Source organism: Pinus tabuliformis, chromosome 7 (genome assembly GCF_031772625.1).
Source record: "Pinus tabuliformis cultivar Carrire ecotype Pingquan chromosome 7, CPIR1, whole genome shotgun sequence".
NCBI lineage: Eukaryota > Viridiplantae > Streptophyta > Pinopsida > Pinales > Pinaceae > Pinus > Pinus tabuliformis.
The window spans coordinates 1,752,183,229-1,752,192,874 of NC_142293.1; the positions used below are offsets into that span (position 1 = coordinate 1,752,183,229).

Here is a 9,646-nt window from a genome sequence, read left to right on the forward strand (position 1 = left end):
AACAACAATATTCCACATTTATTAGACTATGCAATTGTTTTGTGATTTTTTACTATCGTTATCCATTTCTCCATCCAAACAGATGACACCAGTTTCATCTACCGATTCCACTGCGTATAATATATCTACAGTATTCATAATTCATTTGTATAATATAAAATTGAATGAAATGAGGACAGATGATTTGCTGTTAGATTTTGCGGATATAGGCAACACGAATACTTATTAATCACAAGTTTTAATTGAAATTTTTTACGATCCTAGAGCAGATTTTTGAGAAAAACAAGTCATGAGGAGAAAAGTTTGAATCCTAACAAAATTATAATTATATTCAGAAATTTAAATCTTTTTTTATCAGGTTGGAAAAAATAAATTAATAAAAATATTTGAGCGAGGAAAAACTTCTATCTATTTAGAATCTCTATACATTAGACATTAGCTAAGCATATTTATGTATATTATATATATTTAAGATTTTGAGAATAAATTTCACTATGAGGAGACGGGTCAACTGAATTTTTAAACGAAAGTTTCAAATATTCCAGAAATCTACAATTACATTCAAAAATACTCCAAAAATCCAGAATACTTCGCGAAGCACGGGGTTCTTCATGGCACCGCATTCGTGAGGAGTCAAATAAAATTTACCGAACGAGGAAAAACTTCTATCTATTTAGAATCTCTATACATTAGACATTAGCTAAGATATTTGACAGGTAAATCACCCATCAAATTCCATCCTGATGAGTAGTATAAGTTATTTATTGGATTTCTTCTATATTGTCGTACATGAATCGTAATTGATCATCAGAAATAAAATTTGAAAAACAAATTTCAGTTTTGTTTAAAAAATTTGTAAAATGATCATGAAATTTTTTTGAAACTGTAACAACTATCAGCTTTCCTCCACTATTCTTGATTAACAGAGTCCAGTAACAACAGCGGAACAGCGGGCGTTCTATTTGAATAATGGACTACAACGTTCTATTTGAAATAAAACAGAAGGCCATTATTGCGCCTACGGGAATGGAACCTCGGTCAAAGGCTTAGCTAGCATTTTATTTGAATAATTAACAGCGTTGTGTTTGAAACAAAACGACCATTGTTGCGTCTGCACAAGTCGAACCCTGGGCCAGCATTTGAATAATTAGCAAGAGTGTTTTTTTTTAAACAAAACTAACGCCCATTGTTGCGACTGCGGATTAAACATTTCTGCGTGGTAAGCAACCACTAAAACAAAGATGAAAATACCCACAAAATTTGCAAAAAATCCAAGGTCCTGATCGTCAATCATCTTATGTGTGCAGAGTAGCTACTCCGATGGAAATTTCGAGGCAAATAGATGTTAAAATTCACCAAGAATTCGCAGGCTTCAGATGTATCCAGCCTGAAATGGCTGGAGGTACAAAGATATATACCAATTACAGATCATTAACCAGGGAAGAGTTCATAAAAAGGATGCGCACTAACCTTGCCAAAAGCAATTTTCGATCACCAATGGCCAGCTGCATATAGTTTCAAACTTTCGGTAAAAGCTCCTCTGTTATTGAACCTCTCCTCTGTTCGCCGCGGAGTGCTATCCCTCTCTGTTCGCCGGAGTACAGAAGGTGAATTGTCTTGCAGTTTGAATTGTCGGGACTTTGAATGGCCTGGAGGAGGTTGGTGTGGTTCGTAAATGCCGTAAATGTGCCGGAGGTTGGTAAATGTGCTCATCAATACGCCAGAGGGAGGCCAAAGTGGCTGCGGGCAGGGTCGCCGTCGAGGGGCAGGAGCACGGCAGCCGGAGAGGGATGGATGCGCCGGATGGATGCCATGATGCATGGTCGAGGATGAAAGGGCGCCATGACGTCAACCACACCGTCTGCCGCTGTCAGAGGGGGTACCTCCATAGCATTAACTTTGCTATGGTGGTGTGTTGAGGGCCCCGAGGTCGGGTCAACAACAAGGGGGATACCCACCCGGTCCGGAACCTGGTTGGCAGCTCCTTGCCCGTTTGGAGTAGCGGGTCCGACTGGGGTTAATGGGACCAGTTTCCCAATGTGATGGGTGTGTGTGTGTGTGCGTAGAGTCTGATGGTATTAATCTAAGAAAGGGGGGGGGGATTCTTCTAATCTAGTTTTAATTCTAACTGCTAAATTAACTCTATGCTAATGTAATCTAATGAAGAAAAATATATCTAATCTACGCTAACCCGGGGTGTTTCTCTTTTGTTATGCGATCTAGAAAGATTTCTAACAGCAGCCGATAATAAATATCATTCAACTGATATCAGAATATAAATCAATAAAGATAAACCATTCTGCATAAGAAGTTAGGCAGAGTAGTTGTGAACAGCATATCGCATAATCAGTTTTCTATATGTTAAACATAAATAAATGACCCCACCGTACAGAAGTGCCAAATGGTAATACAGACATTCATGCAATAACATACAAAGAACTCAGCCACATATCACTTTAGGAATACTAGCAGAATCTAGCCAAGAGATAAAAGTACCATTTATGACTAAGTTCACTAATAAACTTCAAGTAACAATGATTTATTTCTACTTGTTCTAACATCTTCTAAGAGTACAGAAGTGCAACATCAGTAAAAGATATTAAAATGCAGACACAAATAAATCTCGATCCATCCATTCATCAAAAACCTCCTCTGAGGGTGCAGAAGTGCATGTTCTGAGGATAAGTTTTTTGACAGATTTCCGGACCCTTCTCCAAAAACCATGAGAAGGGTTAAATACTACTAACTAATCAATATTAATTACATGAAATTAGGGAATCGGCCTCAAATGACCGCCCTTTTACTAAAAGCAACTTTATTTCTAAACTTAAAATCTAATTTCTGACCGTTTCTGTATATTCTCTTTAGTGCTGTCAACAGTGTAATGCTTTCCTGGGAAGAGTCGGCTAGCCGCCTTCTTGTTTCGCTCGGGAGATAAAAGTGGAAATAGCAGGAGCTGGCACTTCCTTCCGGCAGACCAGAAGATATTTTCGAAAACCTTTCTCTAGCTGGGTGTATTCGCCGCATGTATACTTAGCGTGTCCCAGTTTCTTCTCGAACTGATTTTGCTGTTGCCGTTTTCAGTTTTCGGTCGTGCAGTGGATTGAGTGGGTTAAGAGTCGTGCTGCATGGGCAACTCCCTGTTTCGAGAATTTCTTCCGTTCTTTGTTCCAGGTTTCCCTGAAGCGTTCTCCTTCTCATGCGCTTCTTTCTCTGCTTCACTAAGTCTTAGCTTCAGGATCTTTTCTGAATACGCTGCTTTTGTGCACCTTTGACTCTGAGTCCTAGATAGTCTAATTTCATCAGTGCCGGTTGGCTGATAGCCTGGGATCCGCGGTTCTGCTGCATGCAGCATCCATTTTGCGAAAGCATTCTCTCTTTGCTGATTGGCGCTTTCCTCTTTCCTTCAGATGTTTCCTGCATATAAACTTATATCAGTTGCGTGTCTTGCAGTCTACGCAAAAGAGAAGTGAAAGGAAAAGACTTTACGTGAAAGCATTAATCCCTAATGAACGCATAATTCTGACATCCATCATCACTTGATTCTTCGATAAATGTAACGCAATCATTCCTAGATACTTAAGCATGCGGTCATTAAATTCTTTCAAGGCGCGCGCTTAATGCATGGGTCTATCGTGTGGTAAGTCTTTTCAGATCGCAGGTCACAGATCGCAGATCGCTGCCATCGCAAATCGCAAATATCGCAAGTTCTCGTTTAATGGTTACGTCGTATAGCGTAATGCTTGCGATTTGCGATATCGCATATCGGCGATCGCATTGCTCAAAGGTTTTTCTTTTAAGGGGCGCGTGTGAAGTATGTGATGCGGTGAACTTCGCATCGCAATTTCGCAGTATTTGTTTTTCGCGCTCGAGTTATGCTTTGGCCTTTCCTTGCGATGCGATTTGAACCTTAGGGAGAGAAATACAAAAACTTTAGAAAAAATATATATATTTTTTTTTTTTTTGGGATTTTCGTTCAGGGTCCCCTCTTCGCTTGACGTTATTGCTAATGTCAAGTGAAGAAAGGGGGGTTGTTGGTGACCACAACAATGGCGATTCACTGTGAAGAACCAGTTATCTCTGCTTGTTCTATTGCATTTTCACTTCCAAAACAGAAAATTTTTCTTATGCCTAAATTTTGTTATGGACAGATAGAGCATTACCTTTTATCCCGTCAATGATGCTTCATCACAACTTCTTATTTGATTCTGATTGTTTGTTTCCCCTGGGTTATTTTTTGTATTCATACCTAGTCATTACTCAGTCTCCTCAAAGACAAAATAAGGTCTTCTCTGCGTACTGGCTTTGTAAAGTATGCTCATTTGTCGCAGGTAGAGCCTCTGCTGCCCGCAAGCGTCCATAGCCTCGACAGGGTTACCATGTTATCCAGCAATGATCCTTTTTCCTGCTTGAGGTTATTTACAACATTCCAGAGAAAAATCCTTTTGACACTTTTTCTTTCTTTTTTTTTTATTTTTTATTCTCTAAAGAACAATGTCTTGGTTTGGTGGCCAAATTATGACACAGTCATTCACTTGATTTATACTTTTCGCTGAACAAGCTGGCTCGTGATGAGACCCCTTGTCTTTCGATTGCACAATGTTGAGTTGTTGCCCTGTTTTGGTAGACAGTAGTGGCAAAGTCAGCAAGTTATAATATCTGTGATCATGATAAGCCGGCTCGTGATGAGACCTCTTATTCTTTGAGATATAGTGTTTTCTTGGATTGTTTCTCTGGATGCTGCGATTTTCCTTAGCAGGGAGGAAGTCATTGTTTTTCCTTAAGAAAGCTCTGGACGACAATAATAGAGTTTTAAGAACAGCAGTTTTGCAGAGAATACCTATTTTGCTATCGATGATACCTTTCATAGCATTGGTATAAAACAATTTTTTGCCAAAAGTTACTCTCATCCCAGGTTTCTTTGTGAAGTTTGAAACTAACATCATATTCAGGTTAAAGTCAACTCTATTTGTCAATAATAAAAGTCAGATTTTTCGAAAAGTTTTGCTATTTATACAAGTGAAATCAAAATCTGATACAGAAATGGTATGTTGCTTCATGAATACTATTTATGATCATTCACAACCAGCCCTATCTATGAAAAAAATAAAACTAACATGAAAATTTAAAACTATCCTACAAAAACAGAAGGATGACCTTCTATGGGAAATACATTTTGAGGATTTGTCCGTTTACAGGGAGAGAATCTCTCTTGCCTGTCAAGTCCTGCAACACAAAAGGCGACGGGCCTATGACTTCTACGATTTGAAAAGGACCAAGCCATAGCTTCTGGAATTTCGTGTGTTTGCCCTTTTCTTCGTGAGCCTTATCCCACTTCAAAACTAGATCACCCATCTGGAAGTTTTTTCTGGTCTTTATGTTCGAGTCAAAAGAGGATTTTATCAGCGCTTGGTGGTGAGCATGGGTTTTCTTGGCCTGTTCTCGTCGTTCTTCTAACTTGATTACCTCCATTTGCCTTAGTTGTAAGGGAGAAGTAGGTACTTCATCAATGTATTGTACTAAGGACAAAGAGGGGATGAGTAAGTGAGTTGGAAGAACTGCTTCTCTCCCGTAAACCAAATTAAAGGGAGAAGTCCCGATGGAGGCTTTCTTGGTAATTCTGTCTGCCCATAAGGCGTTTACCAGCGCTTTGTGCCAATTCTTTTGGTTTTGGTCAACTGTCTTTTTGATAATCCTGATTAGGTTCTTGTTCGTTGATTCAGCCAACGCATTGCCTTGCAGATAGTAGTTGGCAGAATACTTCAGTTTGAACCCTCTTTTGAGCGCGAACTCAGTCATGGTATTTCCAGAAAAATATGAAGCATTATCAAATATTAAGGCCGTCGGCAATCCAAACCTAGTAATGATAAACTGATCTATGAATTCAACAATGTTTTCAGAATTAGCTGTCTTGAGCGCAACTGCCTCTACCCATTTAGTAAAATAGTCAGTTGCAGTGAGGATATACCTATGCTGTTTAGAGGAGTGAGGAACGATCTCACCTATAATGTCCAGGCCCCATTGGCTGAATGGCTGTTCGATGTTAACCGGCTGCAGTGGCATGGATGACTTCTTTTGTTTTCCTGTAGCGGTTTGGCAGACTTGGCATTTTCTCACGTGATTGTACGAGTCTTTGAACAGCGTGGGCCAGTAGTATCCTGCACGTAAGATCTTGTGTGCGGTGGCTTCTCCAGCATAGTGTCCACCTGCTGGTCCATCGTGGAGTTCCTGCAAAACCTTTTCGGCTTCAGTTTTCTCAAGACATCTAAGAAGCACAGAATCATAGTTTCTTTTAAATAATACATCATTTACAAGCTGGTATTGTTTGGCTTTTAACCTCAGGGCTCTCTTTTTTATGTGATCCAGGTGAAATGGAGCATATCCGTTCTTTAGGAAATAAATTATGTCGGCATAAAATGATTCTGCGTCGTTTAGGCTTACCTCATATGTGTGTACCTCTTCAGGTGACTCTTCGGGGATTTGCGATGCTCCAGCTAACATCTTGCAGAAGCCTTGGCCTCTTACGATGTGTGCCGGCTTGATTTCCAGGTCGTATTCTTGCAAGGCGGTGATCCAATTCGCTCTCTTTTCGCCCACGTCTTTCTGAATCAGGAGGTTTCTTACCGCCGGGAATGGTACTATGACCTTGGTATGGGCCTTTAGCAAGAAAGGTCTAAAATATTTGACTGCTTTAAAGACGACATATGCCTATTTTTCTACGTCCGAATATTTCAGCTCAGCACCTTGTAAGTTTGAGCTAAAGAATGCGATTGGGGCTTCTGCCTTTTCTTTGTTTGCCTGGGTCAAGATCACAGCATAAGAATGCTCTGAGGCAAACGTGTATAAGACAAATGGTTCTGAAAAATTTTGGGTTGCTAGGGATGGAGCATCGATGATGGCTTGTTTGATTAAGTTAAACGCTTCGTGCTCGTCTAGATCCCATTTAAAGCTTGAATTCTTTTTTATCATTTTTTGTAAAGGAGAAATAATACGTGAAAAATTTGGGACAAATCTTTTCACAAAATTGATCTGTCCTAGGAAAGATTGCATGGTCTTTTTGTTATGGGGCATGGATATCTCCGAAATTTCTTTGATTCTGGCAGATTCGATGTGAATGCCCGATTTGGACACTATGAATCCTAGCAATTTTCCTTCATTCAACGCGAAAAAAGATTTCTTTGGGTTAAGCGAGATTCCATACCTTAAACATCTTTGAAAGATTTGCTTCAAATCTTTGAGATGGTCGCTTCGTTTTTTGGAGTACACAGTTATATCATCCAGGTAAATCACTACTGATCTATTGATTAACCCTTTGAACGCAATATCCATAGCTCTTTGAAAAGTAGCGCTGGCGTTGATCAGACCGAACGGCATCTTTCGATACGCGTAGGTACCCCACTTAGTTCGGAAGGTGGTTTTTAGCTGATCGTCTGGGTGTACCAGCACTTGATTATATCGTGAAAATCCATCTAGGAAAGACATCAATTCTGAGCCTACTACAGCCTGTAATATTTGCTCCATAGGTGGGAGGGGAAAATTGTCCTTCTGACAGGCTTTGTTGAGATTCTGGAAGTCGATGCAGATTCTAATATCTCCGTTTTTCTTCCTAACAGGTACCATATTGGATACCCATTTGGAATGTCTGACCGGGAAAATTATTCTGGCTCTCAACAACTTATTCAACTCAGTTTTTATCTGATTTTCCAGGTTGGGGTGGATTTTTCTGAGCTTTTGTTGGACGGGTTTCTCGTTGTCGATCATAGGGATAGTGTGCTGAATGATAGAAGTGTTATAAGTTTTCAGATCATCGTAGTTCCAGGCAAAGATGTTCTTATACTGTCGTAGAAGACGGATGTATGCTGATTTTTCTTCAGGAGCTAGGCCTTGGCCTAGATTGACGTTTTGGGGTTTCTCGTCGGTTCCTAAGTTCACTGATTCGTAGTTCAAAGTTGAACTGTAAAGTTTGGCGTTAGCTGACCTTTTGAACCGACTTTTTAAGTCATACAAGTCTTCTAATTTGACCACTGATTTGGGTATAGCGTTATCAGTGCCACTTTGTTGTATTTGGTGGTCATGGCAGTCCTCGTCGATTATCTGGTTTGAGTAGGATCCTTCGGAGGTAAGGAAACTTACGATGTCTGGGTCGTCGTTGAATACTCTCCAGTTGGTGATGTTGTCAGGGATAGATGGTTTAAAAATTAATTCTATCGAAAACCTATCTGGACTAAAATCTTCGGAGGGAATGAGTCTGGAGGCTACGTTTGCTAGCAGGTCTGCGCTTGCATTGTGAAGTCTTGGGATTGATGAAATATTAAATGCTGTAAAATGCGCAGTGAGATCTTGCACTAAAGATTGGTAGTGCTTTAAATGACTAGACATGCAATGTATGGTGTTACATACCTGTTTGACGACGATCTCGGAATCTCCAAAGACTTGAAGATATTTGACGTTGGAGCCGATTGCTTTGTATAGGCCTTGCACCAAGGCTTCGTATTCCGTTGTGTTGTTCGTGCAATCGAACTCCAGTCTGCATGTGAGCATGGTCTTATTTCCGTCTGGGCTAATCAAGACGCATCCTGCTCCCGCTCCCTCGTTGGACTTAGAGCCATCAAAATATAATTTCCAAAATAAAGAAGTATTTACAGGGTTATCTAAGAAACTAACACATTTCGAATCATCAGTCTGGGAGAAGTTTTCTATTTGGGACACGACTGAATTTTCTAAATATGGTGATATGTGAGCATTGAAATTTCCAAGGAAAGCATCTACCGAATAGTTGCCTATGATGCTGCTGTTGTATGCTATGGCTTCGTTCTCTCCCTCCAGGTCCGTCACTATGTACTTTTGGTGCAGTTCTCGTTCAACCTTTATTTGATTTGGCTTCCCGTTGAAGGGTAACCACATGTGCGACCAGTCAGTCGAAAAATATCCGTGTAGCTTCTCGGACCAATCCCTGCTAAGAATTAGACCATAAAATTCAGGGATGTCAGCAACTAGAATATCGATGACCTGGCACACCTTGGGGTTGGACGATAGTCTTATGTTCACTTGATTAAGTTCGCCTATCACTTCGACTTGTGATCGATCAAGTTGAACTATGCGTACTGCGGATTTTTGCGGTTGAACATTAAGTTTGGCACATATTGACTTGGGTAGAATATTGGTTGAAGCACCAGAATCAACCAAGCAGTTATGCACGTTTTTGTTAAAGATCTTGTAAGTGAGGAGGAAAGGGGGAGTGTGAGATCTAGACCTCCCTCCAATCAAGGTGATGTCATTTGGATCGATTTTATTGATCGCGTTGATTGGGGGTCTTCCTATATTATGGGAAGCTATAGCTGTAGGTAAAGGCGCAGTAGGTACGGCGTGTAACTCTTTCATCATGATTTTCTGTTGGTGTTTCAATTTGCTCAGCTCGTACAGGGTGATATTAGCCCTAGTCTTCTTCATGTCGTCGATGATGTTATACTCCATTTCATCCGACACTATTAGTGTCTTTGATGGAGGCGATTGCTCTGATTGGACTGGGCTAAATGAGGTCGCTTTAGGGGTTGTCTTCTTTGTTGCGGCCTTTTCTTTTGCTGCAGGGCTTGCGCCCTTCTGTTTTGGGGTAGTCTGGGGAGGATCAAGTTGATTTCTGCTTCTT

General features: G+C 40.4%; 1 pseudogene; it reads right to left on the reverse strand.

Moving 5' to 3' along the window:
- Window positions 1-909: 909 nt before the first annotated feature.
- On the reverse strand, window positions 910-1,355 carry LOC149255355 (dolichyl-diphosphooligosaccharide--protein glycosyltransferase subunit 4C pseudogene; annotated as a pseudogene).
- Window positions 1,356-9,646: the final 8,291 nt, after the last annotated feature.